Here is a 15,810-nt window from a genome sequence, read left to right as displayed (position 1 = left end):
TTAGTTATCTCAGAATTCTTTCAATTATGAAGGATCATAATTAACGACCCTGTTTTAAGATTGCTACAAGACGCGAAAATAAAACGTGTTCATTATAACAAAGCTTCTTAGAAAACTTGGCACAAATATTATTGAAATGTAGAGAGAATTTTTACTTTTTTTTCAACGTATCTGAGGCATTCAAAAGATTTTTTCTATCCAGTTTATTTTAATTTAGGCAATAAACGGTTTTCTTATTGATTAGGTAAAAACCATTTTTACAATCAGTCTATAAAGACATCGAGTCAGAAATCGTTCAGACGTTTTTAAACATCTTTATGGTATCAGCATGCAATAAGTTAGATTTTTTAATAACTGTGTCTATATTATGATTGTTAGAACAATAGTGGTCCCAGATTCTAACTCTGTGGGGTGAAATATTTATTTGACAGATTGCTAGAATAACTCAAACACTGCTAAAATAACATTAAAATACATTTTAAATAACCATATTTGGCTATCGGCAAATCCAAAGTTCGAGTGTCTTTGGAATAAAATTCCATGGCATACCTTGTCAAATGCTTTTTCAATATCCATACAAATAGTATCTACTTGAACTTCAGTATTAATACATTAAGTCACCATCAACCAGATTAAAGAAAATAAAATTATAATTCTGAAATAGAAAATTCTTGACCATTCGCTTTTTAAATATTTCTCAAACTATTCGTAAAGTATTTCGTTCTTATTTTTCCTATATATTGCGTCAATTTTCCGCCCGATGTACCGCTGTAATGGTTACATGTTAAAATTATACATATAAAAATTACATGCGATGACACAAAGAAGAAATTACACATAAAATGAAGTAGAAATTTACGCAACAAATTTTACACTATGTTAACTTTACGCTATTCAGTAAAATATTTAACCCTTTCGTTGCGCCTATAAAAAATAATTCTGAAATTCTTGTAGAAAAGCCTTTATGCAAAGACTTTCATTTTTCTGTTTATAGATATGTACATTTATAAAAAGGACAAAAAGATAGGACATACTATACAACACATTACTGACAATAAATCCCACATCAACAGTAGTAAAAAATAATTACGTATTCAAGTTTTTTTTTAAATAAATAAATTAAAAAATATTCTAATATTAAAATTCTCAATTAAATTAAATTTATATTTTATTTAAAATACTTTATTAGATAATATAATAGTGCAGATATAAAAAGGCAATAAAAAGTTTAATTAACCCTGCAATCCCTATGTGGGGTACAGTTGCACCCCAATTATTATTCCATTGTTGAAATTTTCGCGCTCTTTTGTTGAAATTTTTTGCACAAATGACAGCTAATTCAAATCTTGCGTTCATTTTGGGACACTCTATACAATAAAAATGCAACGAAGCTATATATTTTTTGTATGGCGTTTTCTAACTATAAAAACATAAACATACACACTGTAATGTGAAGAAGAAAGTGCGTGGGAAAAAACACCGAATGCAGGAAATAACAACCAATTTTCAACTTAACCACTCTCGATGAATACACACTACACGTACATTCTACGTCTAATGTAGCAGTAATTCAGGATCATTTGAAAGCATTCACGTAACGTATGCATGCACAGCTTATAAATCACTTATGCAGTCGTATACAAATAAGATAGATAATTAACCTCCTGGCCTGTCACTAAGCCTCTTCCTAGAAATATCTAGAATCGCCCCCTGGGAAGACAATCTTGTCGGTTAATAGCAGCCTCTGGTCCGTTTTAATGAGATTCCAGGTGGAAACGAAGCTGCTGAAACGCCCATAGGCAGGTGCTCTTTGCATACGTAAATTTTGCATTTATTTATGAGTGCTTCGAGATGGGAATCTAAGATACTGAAAGTAGCGGAGAATCGGGTTGTAAATTTAGATTTGTTAGATTTAATAAAACGTGGGAATGTTGTCATTTTATATATTATTTTTATTTATTTAATACTAGGAACGTATTGAAATTAATGATAGTATTACTTTTATTAATAATTTAATCTGGCTATTTGAACAATACGTAATTTTTATTTAGCAAAATGTAAGAAGTTTCGCTTTGGCGGCTTCATTAAATAATTAACATAAAATTATATTATGTTTAATTAAGTTAAATTATAGTCTTATTATAATTATCCTATTTTAGTTTAGTTGTTAGTACTTATGTTAGTGGCCATGATATTGCTTATGCTAATTTTTTTTTTGTTATTTTTAACATTGTCACTTAACAGATTACTTGCTGATGTTGGGGTTAGTTTTTAATATGTTCAAATATTGTTCACTTATTTTTTTAATTGTTTATAACCTTAAGAATTTATTCTGGAATCTTTCTAAAACGTTGATATTAGATATGGAGGTTACACTCCAAGTCTATTTACATTTAGTTTTTCAATGATAAGACTGAATTTGCTTCTGTGAGCCAGTTCATTCTCAGATGTTTCCTTTTTTTCCAAATATGAGCTTTACAGATCAATTTTCTGTCAAGATTAATTCCAATATATTTGGCGGAATTCCTTTGTGATATATTTATCTTGTTAAGTATATTTGTTCAGCGTGAATGTAAAAAGTAAGGTGCAAATTAAAGATTGGCGTGGAAAAAATTAAACTACTAATGTCAATTGATTTGCAAATCGACATGTATTTATTTGCTTAATAACACAAATACAAAATTGTGTCGTGGAGTAGATATCAATATATTATTTAATACATTTTTATTCTTATTTTTTAAGAAATCTGTAGTAAATATAATAGAGTAATTTGAGCAATTTCTAAAAAAGAAACATTTTTTTGTAAATGTACTGATGTCTTATTAAATTCTTTCACATATTCTTTAAGTATTTTTTTACAGAGTTGAATGCCATTACACATGTATGTTAGTTATGATATTTAATGCACTCAGTCTAATATACATTTTAATTCCTTTACGACAAAAGCTTCAAATGTCTTTGCCTTGAACTCTTCTAGGGTTTATTGATCGATTAACTTTGCAAACAAATTCAGGAGAAATGGTTACCGAAAAACAATGTGTGCCGTAGAATGTACATGAGTACATGATCCACAACCATGTGATCGATTATTGCATTAGAATCGATTTTTTATTTATATTAACTAAAAATTGACACCAACTAATATATAGTAATTAAAAGTATTACAATATTTTTAATTGATTTCTAAACTTTGTATCACAATCCTCGTATGTGCTTATTATTGCTTCGTTATAACGAAAGATTTAAAATAAAATATAGAACTATATTAAGTGTCGTTAAGATGTATTATAAATTTCAAGCCCTGGTTTCAATAAACTTTTGCCACGATCGAACACATCCACATTCGATTTGTTAGTGTAAAAGAAGTTATCCTCCTTTTAGCTTGTGAGCTGTCGCAATCGTAACGGATTTACGGCCGTTACGAAAGTCGAAACGTTCGTATGAAGTTTCACGATTTGCAAAACGAACGGACCGTTGCCATTTCAGTGTCGTCGCAATCCGATCAAGTTGCGACAGTGTGTTTTATTTATTATCAATATAACGATACCCCAGTGTTAAAGGCAAATAAGCTTTATAAAGTTATCCGTGGAAGAGCTTTATTTATTTATTCAAAGTTTTAAGTTTATTATGTTAAATATTTTTTTTTATTATGAATGTATTCGTTTTTTAGGTTGATCAAAAAGAAAAAAATATCTTAGGAATATAATGGATTATTAATTAAATAATAAACGTTAAGGCTACAATGTATGCGTTTTTACGTAATCATATTCATTATTTGTTATTATACTTTTTTCGTTCTTGATTCTAGCGATTGCATGCGAATGTTTTCATATAAAAGTATTAATGTTAATGTAATACAAAACACACGTAATATTTGAAACGCAAACTTTTTATAGAAGAACCGCTTTTTCAGATTAAAATTTTCGCAATCTGAACGTCTGCGTAATTTAAACGCGTAGTTAAAATCATTGAATTTCCCACACTATAGATAATTCTAACTGCTGTGTGTGCGTTTATAAATTTAATATGAACGTAAGGTACGACTATAATAATGTTATGGCATTTTTCAATTAAATCTATGCATCAATACCGTAATATTAAACGAGGGAAACTGTTAATTTGTGGTAATCTAATAAAAATCTTTGCTCCCTAACGTCCTGCATAAATTAATAAGAGCAAAGTGTTTATCTTAGGCATAGAAATATCATAGAGTGTTTTTATGAGTTCAATTTATACTAACAATGAGTAATTGTATTGATGCTTTTTTTCTTTTGAAGAGTCTTATGAACGTCTGTGGCGATTTATATTTTTAGGTGTCATTTTGTGTTTTTAAATGATGTTTTCTAACTAAACAAAATCTTTGTTCAATTAATTATTTCAATAATGGTTGTAAATTTTGGTAACCAGTTTAACAATGAAAGCATTTTTATGTTTAATATTGTTTGTGATTTTGCCTATGATTTGTTCTAAAATTAATATTGAGTGCAAATGAAAAAAAAACGACAAAACGTATCTTTGTGTTACGCTTCAATAGATTTTTATATATACTATAATTATTAAGATTGGATTTTCTCTGGCGATATTTTCACTGAACATATATTGCGATTATTTTTTTAGGAAAAAATTTAATAGGTACTTATTTAAATTACTTTAATATGATATAAAGGACGGAATAGCGTATTCTGTAACGTCTCAGACTAGTCACTCTGAGTTTGCAAGTTCGAGCCCCGGCAGCGGCACTCGAATTTTTATTTATAAAATATGCTCTATTATAATAAAAAAAAACGATCCCAGCTGCAGTGACATCTATTGGTTATTCGATTCCCAAACTTTCAATATTGTGGTTAATAATTACTTGTAGGTATTCATTATATCTGATTAACTTATTCAGTTGGTACAGATTTACTTCCTTGTAACGCATTGGGCTTACGCCTGTCAGGTTACAGCTGAATATTTAATAAAAAATAAAAATAATTTATATTTTTTATTAAATATCCTAAATAAAAAGAGCAGCAATTGCGCAAATAAATTTAAAATAAATAAAAAATTATGCTAATTGCGTCTTATTAATTTTAATTAATTAACAAGATAATGATTGAATTAATTATCAAGATAATTATCTAGCTTAGATATCAAAATACAAGATTTTAAGTAGTATACAAGAACACAGATTAACCCTCAAGGTTGGTAGCCCTTTAAAGCGGTTGTATGAATGTTCGTGCCAACTATTTAAACAACATTGAGCTGAACATATGAACGATTTTCAAACTTTTTAGGGCTTCGTTTATTTAACGCAAAATTTAACACAGATTTTATAAAATGAATCAAAACGAATGCGAATTTTCAAGATACTTTCAAATAGTCTCGATGCAATTCTGATGAGCTCAAATTCAGATAACTATTTTAATGTCCATCAATCTATAGATTTACAATTTCTGACCTTCAGTATGGTTTTAAAAAATTTAGGGTGATAAAATCGGTAAACGCTGATATTACTGTAGCTGGTATGCTTAAAAAAATGCAGGACCTAATCGCACATCCGATGTTATTTGTTATAAAAAATATTCATTGAAAACATTATTTTCCCCGATTTATGGAAATAATTTCTCACATATGTACATGAAAAGGTAAACGAATTTATGATATGAAATTACAGACCAGTGTCGATTTTATAATCATTCGATACCATATCGAATGATACTTGAATATTAAGATCAGTAGCAATCTACTCTGTTTTTTTTTTATAATTTTATAGTGAAAATTCTTGAAATAAAATTAGGTGAATATTATTCACACTGATTTTGAAAAGGCTTTTGATAAAGTTTGTCATGCCTTAATTCTTAAAAAATTAGAGGTTTGGGTTTTGCCATTAAATGATTTTTAAATCTTCGTCAATAAGTTCAATATGGGCAATTCAAGTCGTCTGAATACATAGCCACAATAAAAATACCTCAAGCTTATAATCTCGGCCAAATATTATAATAAAATTATTTAGGACTGTATAAAACCACTTTTTTAAAACAATAACACCACTTCACTTTGATTATGGAATGGATAACATTGTGCTTTATTGTGCAGAAATGGTTACCGATTTAGGTGTCCTATTTCAAGCATATAAAAAACAATTGAAGAGCTTGAGGGCATTGTGTGCCTTTTATAATAATTTGGTGCGCAGTATATTGGAGCATGCTTCTCTGGTATAGTTGCTAAATAATGCAACTGACTCACTTTTAGAGGAAAATTTTTAAAAATGGGTTTTCATATATCTGTATATAAATATTATCCATTTATATTTCCCAGAAAATTAATACAAGGTACTGGGATATGATTTCTTTGAGTCGCATCGACGAGAGTACTTGAGCAAGTGCTTTTTCAAGCTGCTGGTAGCGAGTATATAAAATGCATATATTTTAAATGTACTTCGTTTTTGTGTGTTATCTAATTATCAGCGCTTGATTTTTTAAGTATTGTTTAAAGTGCCATATGCAAGAACAGGTTTATTGGTTTTTACAAATCACGAACCAGCATAGCTATACGTAGGCTTACCATAATTATGCAGCTTTAAGCCGGAACAGCTACAAAAAAGTTCATATCGGAAATTTTTGTTTCATTTGGAGTGCTGAGGGAGCTAAAAAAATGGTCATCTAAGAAATATTTGTTTATTTTGGGATGCTGAGGGAGCTAAGATTTTTTGAAACCGAGATTGTTGCTGGAAAACGGAACAATCATCAGCTATACAACTTTTTAAAAATATGTCGAATAGTATTGATTAGTTCTTATCCAGATACTTGCAGTTGGTGGACGCATTATGGTCTTGTCATTATACTGTATATTTAAATTTAATTGTTATGTATTTTTTTATATTATGTCTTGCATATTGAAATAATTAAATAAATAAATGCACTTGCTAATTTAAAAAAATCAAAATTATGCATCCGTCTATTGTCACGTATGGTTTGCACCGAGCGCTGATTAACCTCGACACTTTGTTGACGTTTATGATTTAATATTTATGATTTTTTATCCTACGCTCAGTGCGTTAATTTCATCATTTGATAAAAATGTAAAGCTGTTATGTATTTAAATACATATTTAAATACATAACGTTTCAAACCATGCCGATAAATAAGCAAAGGGTGACTGCTAAATGTGACAGGCTTTGACTTGGAAGATGAGTGCTTGTCTTGCGGGCAATTTTATGTGCTAATGCCACAAGCAAATAATCAAAATCTATTAGTCATCTTATAATTCAGTAAATTTCCTACATCTACATAGAAAGGAACAATAAACGCTTAATAGGCAGTTGATATGTTTGTACGTATATATTCTTTTTAAAATAAAAGTGTAGTTCGATTATAAATAGGTAATATTTTCCATAACTGAATTCATGAATGTTTATGTTATTATTTATAATAAAGTCAATGATAAATTAATAAATTAATAATCGTTAATTTGAAACTTGTATCGCAACTTCCAATCAGCGCGTGGGCCTAATCTGCAAAGTGCGCAACGAAGCATATTTCGTTCGGAATGCGAACGAATTTCAATTAACACATCAATCAAGTGTCGCAAACCGAGGGCGAAAAACGCATTCGCCATTTAGTTGCAGAATCACATTCGATTTTATTGAAGTGCAATTAAGCGAATCGGACCGCTGCATTCCGATATTTTATAATACAACAATGCCGCTTCGTTTTTTCCCCTTGGACTCGGATCGTGCGCAGTCATCGCTGCGCGCATGCGCGAAAGTGAAAACTAAAGTTTATACCTTCTGTAATATTATTTTTTTCCCTTTATTATTGCCATTATTTTAATTTTCATTATTCTCGCTCTCGTTGTTATTCATCTGAACCGTAATTAGATTGAAGACAATTGAAAATTTGCTCGGCATTGTTGTCGGCGTTTTCACCGCGAGATGCTAACGAGAGAACGCTCCGAGGCTGTGGACCTCGTCAATTATTGTGCGATTGGAATACTAAAAAAATATATTCGTACAGTGTACATGTGTATTCGCGTAAGAGGTTTCACCGAGTAAAACTTCCGCGTGTTGCTGTAAAAATGGTTTCAATATACATCGTCGTTGCTAAAAAATATAATACACGGAACAAATATTCAATTTAGGCTTGTTTTAAAAATATTATTTTATGAATGCACCATTAATTTTTCCAATTAATTGAGGTGTTAATGTCATTTCGAAAAGCACTTTCAGCAGTAGCTTGGTTGTTAACAGATATTACCATTTTAAGAAGTTGGCAAAATGCAACCCTTCGTTTCATGGTGTTGCAAATTTGCAACAATGATATTTCTATGTGGCTTCATAAATTCATTATTTTCATAATGTTTGCAACATGCTGTTTGCACTGAAATAGTACGAATTTGATTTTCAATTTATATGTATTTTTATTATTTAATAGAGTAATATGAATCGAAGGGTTAAGTGATAATTTGTTAACCAGATGCCAGATGTTAGATTTTACCATAGAGAATCACGATCACGTTCCTTATTCTTGCCCGTTGTGGCCAGGACGTTAACGATTGAGAGCGCTACTATTGCACCAGCCCCCCAGTTTTTCAACAAGCTTGTCGAATGCAAAAATGTTTTCGACGGTAGCTATGAAGAGCTGGAAAAAATGATGTAAGATAGTGCTCATATATTTTATTTTTTTTAAATGCTTATAATTGTTTGTATAATGACTATCATGTCACATTAGAAAAATCAGATTTGTAATAAAAAATAAAAAAAAACAATAATAAATGCCTGGTGCGTAAGATGGATAAAATAATATTTTATAGACCAACTCATTATGAGCAATTTTTCGATTTATTGACAATAACTTGAACATGATTAAAAAAACTGAAGTGAATTTTTATTTTTTTAGTATTTTTTCTTTCTTGCTTCTTTTTAGACATTTGATTTTCTAGTTATTTTTGCAAGTTTCTCATTCCTCGATGTTTTACATTTTCCAATAAATTATAAATTCGGACATATGACAAAATATAATGTGTAATGTATGGTTTATATTTTTATTATTACAGTATATATATTTATATGTGGAAAATATTTTCACTAATTTCATTTACAACAATTTATGCATGTAAATAATATTATAGTCAATAATTAAAATATATACGAATGCAGAGAATGGTAAAACAATTTTTTAACGATACGAGTACATTATTATTGCATTATTAATTTATCCCAAATTATTATATGAGATATTTAAAAAAATATTGAATGCTTAATCAAGTCATATTTCATGGCATGATATTTTTTGCAAAAAAGTGACATCATATTATTGCATGATTTATATAGCATTAACCTGAAAATATTGACTCTTGTGTGATTTAGTTGACGTACGAATATTTGCCAAAGTCAGTGCATTCCTATTTTTTTCTGTTTAGTAAATCGAAACGAATACTAAAGTCTGTTATAGAAATTGTTAAACAATGTTTTCAAAGAGCTAATAGAAATCCCTGTCCCTTTTCTTACTACCTGCTCTGAATTGAACTGTGAATTGAGCAGATTTAATCACTAATTGTGGTTAAAATTGCACCAGCTGGAAACCATTAATAATATTAATATATAATAAATTTTAAACAATAAAATATTTAATTAGAATTATACACTTTTCTTATTTATCTTGTGAACAAGAAGTAATCCTGAAATAAATGAAGTTTTTTATGTGTACACAAAAAATCACTTACAAATGTTTAATGATTTAAAATATAATTTATTTTAAAATCTAACTTTTAGCAACTTTCAGTAGTTTTAAAAAAAAAATCATTAGTATAAAATGTTGGGAGGCTTTGATTCAAAATATTCCGATAGCTCTCTTTTAGCATCGTCTGTATTTTGCATTTTTTTCAAGTGTTGCATCGATCGAAATAAACGGCAGTTGGAAAGAGTAATGTGTGGATAATTAGATAAATGAGATAAAACCTTCAAACCATGTTCCTTGATTTAATCGATAGAAATGTTGTAGAATTATTCGAATTTCGTTAAAAAGCGCAGGCTTTTGTTCGCAGAAATTGAGCTTGCTGTTATTGTTTAGCCAGATTTAAGAATTTCGTAATGCACAATCCCTTTGCAATCTTATCATGCACAAAAAATAGGGCTTCGAGGTAGGTTTTGTTACTTAATCTTTGGATAACCATTGTCATTGTTGTACTACAATACCTATTTATTAACTCCAGTTAGAAAATGAGCAAGAAAAGGCGCAAACTTCAAGATCTAGAAGCTCTTGAAATATGCTGATATTTCCAAACTTCTTTTCTTTGCACAATTCGTGTGTAACCCATACGCATTGTATAAAAATCCTCCCAATCTATTGTTTTTATGTACTATTGAATTAAACCGCTAACAGATAGTATGAGAAGTATTTAAAGGACGGAATAGCGTAGCCCGTAACGTCTCAGAGTAGTAACTCTAAAGTTGCAGGTTCGAGCCCCGGCAGCGGTATTTTTATTAATAAAAAATGCGCTATTATTAAGAATCTGGCCCAATCTACAGTGACATCTATTGGTTATAAATTATATTACACATAATTATTTATAATTAGTAATATATGATAAATGTCACCAATTTTCAGACTTTCAATCTTGTTGTTAATACTTACTTGTAGGTATTCATTATATCTGATTGACTTGTAACGTTGTAACGCATTAGTCATACGCCTGTATGCGCCTTTAATAAATTAATAAATTTGCTTCCATTTCTACAGCCCCGACATCATCGTCTATCTTTGCTAGTTTCCCACATCCAGGGCTATTCTTGATGTTCTAATTTACTGTTTATTTTTTTTTAATCATCTTTGACATTTATGTTTATTTAATGAATAATCACATCATAAATGTTTTTAGTGACCGTGGTTGCTGATTTTTTGTAAGAAATTCATATATCATGCAATTTCGTAAAACAATCTGGCATTGTATTTTTTTTAAATATCGAAATATGGAGTCCTAATCTGCATAGATATAATAAAAAAAACGTACTAAGGTATTTACGGCCAAAACAAGACTGGATTTAAATTAAATTTTGTAAAGAAAAACGATATTCATGTCAGGGTTACCTAATATAATCATACCTAAGTCACTGTTCCCTGTATTTTTAATTTTTTATTGCCCGGAAAATGTTCGAGAAAGTCTAAACAGACTTTTTGCTTTTCGTATTTCATATAGTGTAAAACTTGTATGGTCGATCAATGTTTCGGAGTGGTAATCATAAATCCCTGCCCCTTTTCTCACTACCTGCTCTGAACGAAGCTGTGAATTTAGCAGTGCAGCGGTTAAAATTCATTTCAAAATATTCGTATAAATTTTATTTTTACAAATAAACAATTATAATTTAGCATTTATCTCAAGAAATTCTCGAGAAAAAACACTAGATTTAATAAGCGTATTGCTCATTATTGACCAAAGGAAAACTCCCACTACCATCTAATTCTTTAAGGTTCTAGACTAAATGTTTATTAGTTTATTAGGGACATGAAAATGTAGTGTGACTGGTTCAGTGATAGTGCATTTTAGAAAATTCTAAAAAAGATTATCTATATAGACATGTATGTTTAAGAATACGAGTAGTTGGAATTAATAGTAAAATTTATTTGACAATCATATATGTTCAGAATTTTTGTGTGCGCAATTTTCGTTTGCGCAATAATATGGTCACCAGTGAATATTTAAAAATTATTTTTAAGGTTATAAATTATTTAAATTTTCCTACTGATCCAAAAAATAGTAGCTACTAAAATTTACAATTTTGCAAATATGCATAAAACTTATTGATTTTTTTTAACAACAGGTCTTCATAAGCCTTACCCTTATAACATAAAAGCTCTATTTCCAACGAATAAGTTCTCATTTAAAATAAAATATAGAACGAGATAGTGCTTTCTTTTAATTATTAAAAAATTCACTTAAAAAATATTTTTAAACTAATAAGAAAAGCGGATTGTTTTAATATAGAAATAATACTTTAGATGTTTTCTTATTGTATTTATAATCGAACAATATTATGAAAATGTTTTTTGATACTATCAAGAATTGTTTCATAATCAATAATTTTACAATAGTGTATGATACTAAGAATTTTACGTATTTGCTTATTCAGGCTTTTGAATTTTAGAATTTTGCCTATTTGCTTATTCAGGCTGGATATTGATTTACTTACAATAAATAGCTTCTCTGTATCCGAAGCTTGATATTTCTTTCCATTTAATTTGTGATTAAAGAGATAAATAAAAAACTGCTATGTAGTACATAGCAGTTATTAGATCCAATTACGGTTTTACATTTCTGTAGATACAAGGGATGCAGAATAAAATATTTATATTTAGTTACATACAGATGAATACAATATCTAATTTTTAATGGAGTTTGTTTTTCAAAAATATAAATTTAATGAGCGTCTATAAGACCTGACATAATATGATAAAATTAAAATATAGAATTGATAATATATACGACCTTACATAATATTTTCATTCATTATAACATATTGAATTACCTTAAATTTATTAATACCTATTTTTTTGTGAGCGCTAAAGTTTTTTTACATTTTGCAAAAAATATCACTTTCCACAAAACTCACAATCATAACTGCATCATTATAACCCACGTCTTGTGACACTTAACGTCGAATTCTCTCGCTTATTGAATACATAACATTATATTATACTACATGTTACCTACCTACATACATGACACATGAAATTGCGATACGTTAAGAATCTTTTGTGCGACGTCTTCGCATAAAGCAAGTAATTTTATGGAATTCGCGCCGCGAAAGATTTAATTCTTCCCTGGGTAGAAGCTGACCAGTCATCGTAACGGTAAAGGGCTCGAGGAATGCGTGTATATCTAAACTTAAACATGCTCTTTTGGATTTGACCTTAAATTAATTTGTGAATTGCGTGCGAAGCAATTTTTTTGCAGTAATTGTGTAGAACGTACATGTGTCATTAGTAGAAAGTGTGAACCGTAAAACGCGGGCTTTGTAAACTATACGATCATTTCTTTTACGAGATAGTGTTACTTCAATTATGATCGTTATGAGAATATTTTTTATATTTTTAGAAATTAGAGTAATAAAATCATAGATATAATTGCAGTGGAGAGATTTAATGCTTTATTTCCTATCGAATTTCAACCAACCGATTGAAAGTTATATTATGTTGCAAAATCAAATTAAGTAACGGTTGCATTTGTAAACTATAATTATATTGCAGATATTTTATGAGCTTTTATTTTTATTTTTATATTTATATTTTATTACTATGAATTGCGATTTACACTTTTATTGTTGAAATGGTTAAATAAAAGGAAACATTAAATTTTGTCCCTGAACTAAAAATTCAGTAATTAAATTATTTAGTTATGAGTACATATACAATTAGTTTATAGCTCAATTTTTTTTTATATGTTATAATATATGTAGTATTTTTTAAATATAAAAACCGAAATTTTCTGCCTTTCTGTTTTTGTCATACCGGCCGATTGCTTTAAATTTCAAGCGTAATTAGCGCTTGGTGCGGACCGTACGTGACAATAGACGGATACATCACTATAGCCATTCGAAATATTTTCAACTGTTAAGTGCTATTATTTATTTAATTGGTAAATCACAAAAGCAAAGTTCTTCTATATTCTCTGAATTGTATATATTCACTAAAAAGGAAAACATCCCAGCATACATTGAAGAAATTTTGTGGTAAATAAAATTGGATAATATTTACAACTTCTTCATGTACAGGTATCTGAAATACATTTTTTTCCCTTTTCTGTTAAAAGGGAGTTGGTCGCATTATTTGACAACCAGATAGAAAAGTATTTTAGAGCGTACTGCACAATCCCAGTTCGTAGTAATTGACCATAGCATCAAAAATGTGCTAGGACGAAATCTCACTAGCTTGGCCATGTGCTTAAATGCGAATTTATAGGATCCAAATGATAGCTTCTGATCAAGGCACCAGCCTGACAACATCATTCAGAATTTTAACCAGAGCTCTCCTACTTGGAATTAATGATCTCGAAATCAAGGAGCCTTTGACGAACGACATACGGAGAAAATCAAGTATGCAACCGCTTCTCTCTTTGCGTTAACTCGGTTTTAGTTGTTTTACGAAGTCTAAAGTTCAAACTGCTTTAGAGACGACTGAATACTTTGGACTTAGGCACAGAAAAAATCATACAAACTACGTGAACGTGATTAAAAGCGTTGCACCCATGTTAGTTATTGACAACATACTTTGTCTTATAAAGAATAATCCAAGATCAGTTTCAGAACGTAAAATACCCAAATTTTAGGATATCATCGATTTTTTTTATTACTCGAAAATTTGTTGTATTTCAATAATTATGAAAAATATTAACTATTAAATGTCTTTTTCGTATATTTTGGGCAATATCTCGTTTATAACTTGGCGGATGTTGGTTTTTAGGTGCTCCAACGTTTCGGATTTGTCGGCCTATAAACGATTCTTAGAGTAACATCACAAAAAAAAATCGAACGGAAATAAATCGCATGATCTTGGCTGCCAATTAAGGTTACCAAAACGTAAAATAATGTGACCTGGGAACGTTTCACGCAAAACATCCAAAGTTGCGCCATCTTGTTGGAACCACCTGTCTTCCATTTTAATATCTTTAATTACGTGCCAAAAATAATTTGTTATAATGCGTCTATAGCGCTCATCTCACCTTCATCATTATCAAAAAAGTAAGGCCCAATGACGCCGCCTGACCACAATGCGCACCAAACAGTCACTTTTTGGACATGTAATGGTCTCTCGTGAATCACGTAAGAATTTTTCTTGCGAATATTCGGTTATTTTTCTCATTAACGTATCTAGAGAGGTGGAAATATGCCTCGTTAGAGAAGAAGATTATTTTGAAAAATCAGCGTAAAGTCCCTGTTGCTCTAACAACCAATCTGCGTAAATGTATTGCTATCTATGATCTCTGGGCTTCAGTTCTTGTATTATCTGAATTTTATACGGGTGTAGGTGCAAGTCCAGATGCAAAATATGCCAAAGGGAGACATAAGAAAAGCCCAAAAGCTACGAACCCCGGCGAATCGACAATTTTGGGTCTTCAGCCATACTTTCACTTACAGTTACACGATGGCGCACAGATCAGATTCAATTTTTTTCGCTACGTTGCGAATTGCTCGCTCATAAAATTGACTATAATCTTCCCGTAAATTTCGATACACAGTTCGTACAGAATTGTTATTTCTGTAGAACATGTTGTTGCATACTTTGAACACGCGTGATTATTGACAGCTGTCTGATTTACAGTGGTGTTAACATAGAAAACTTGAATTGGATCACGCAGTATTAAAATCAACGCCCCTAATACTAAAGCCACGATATTACTGTTGATAAAATGTAATATTCAAAGAATACAATGATTATTACCTATTATTAATTAAAACGTGATTAATATAATATATTGTTTATTACTGTTTTTTCATATTAGCGGTAATAATTTTATTTAGGATATTTAATTTAAATATATTAATTTAAAAAATGTAATTTGCGAAATGGTACAATAATTTTAATTTAATAAAATATATATTTGCTTTAATTGCTTATTTTTTAATTTATGTAAATTAAGTTTTGAGTCTTAGAATAGTTTAAGAGACAAAGATGAATTAATATCATATTGCTTATTTAATGATAATCTGCTACCATTAAAATAAAAGTACTAATATAAAAGCTCTTTTCTAAGGGAATTTTAATATGAGACAGATTGGCGCATATTCCTAATAAACAATTGATTTTATAATCAGTTCGTAAAATTTATTTAAGA

The 15,810-nt window shown here is 29.6% G+C and overlaps 1 protein-coding gene across 8 annotated transcripts in view; it reads left to right on the top strand.

Moving 5' to 3' along the window:
* The window catches only part of LOC148231908 (ankyrin repeat and BTB/POZ domain-containing protein 2), a 70,442-nt gene that overhangs the window by 22,671 nt on the left and 31,961 nt on the right, over positions 1 to 15,810 (top strand). The window lies entirely within an intron of this gene.

Source organism: Plectrocnemia conspersa, unplaced genomic scaffold (assembly GCF_051122295.1).
Source record: "Plectrocnemia conspersa isolate PC_06_02 unplaced genomic scaffold, ASM5112229v1 ptg000009l, whole genome shotgun sequence".
In the NCBI taxonomy this organism is placed as follows: Eukaryota; Metazoa; Arthropoda; class Insecta; order Trichoptera; family Polycentropodidae; genus Plectrocnemia; species Plectrocnemia conspersa.
Note: the sequence above shows the minus strand (reverse complement) of the source record. Positions and strands in the feature narration are given on the sequence as shown.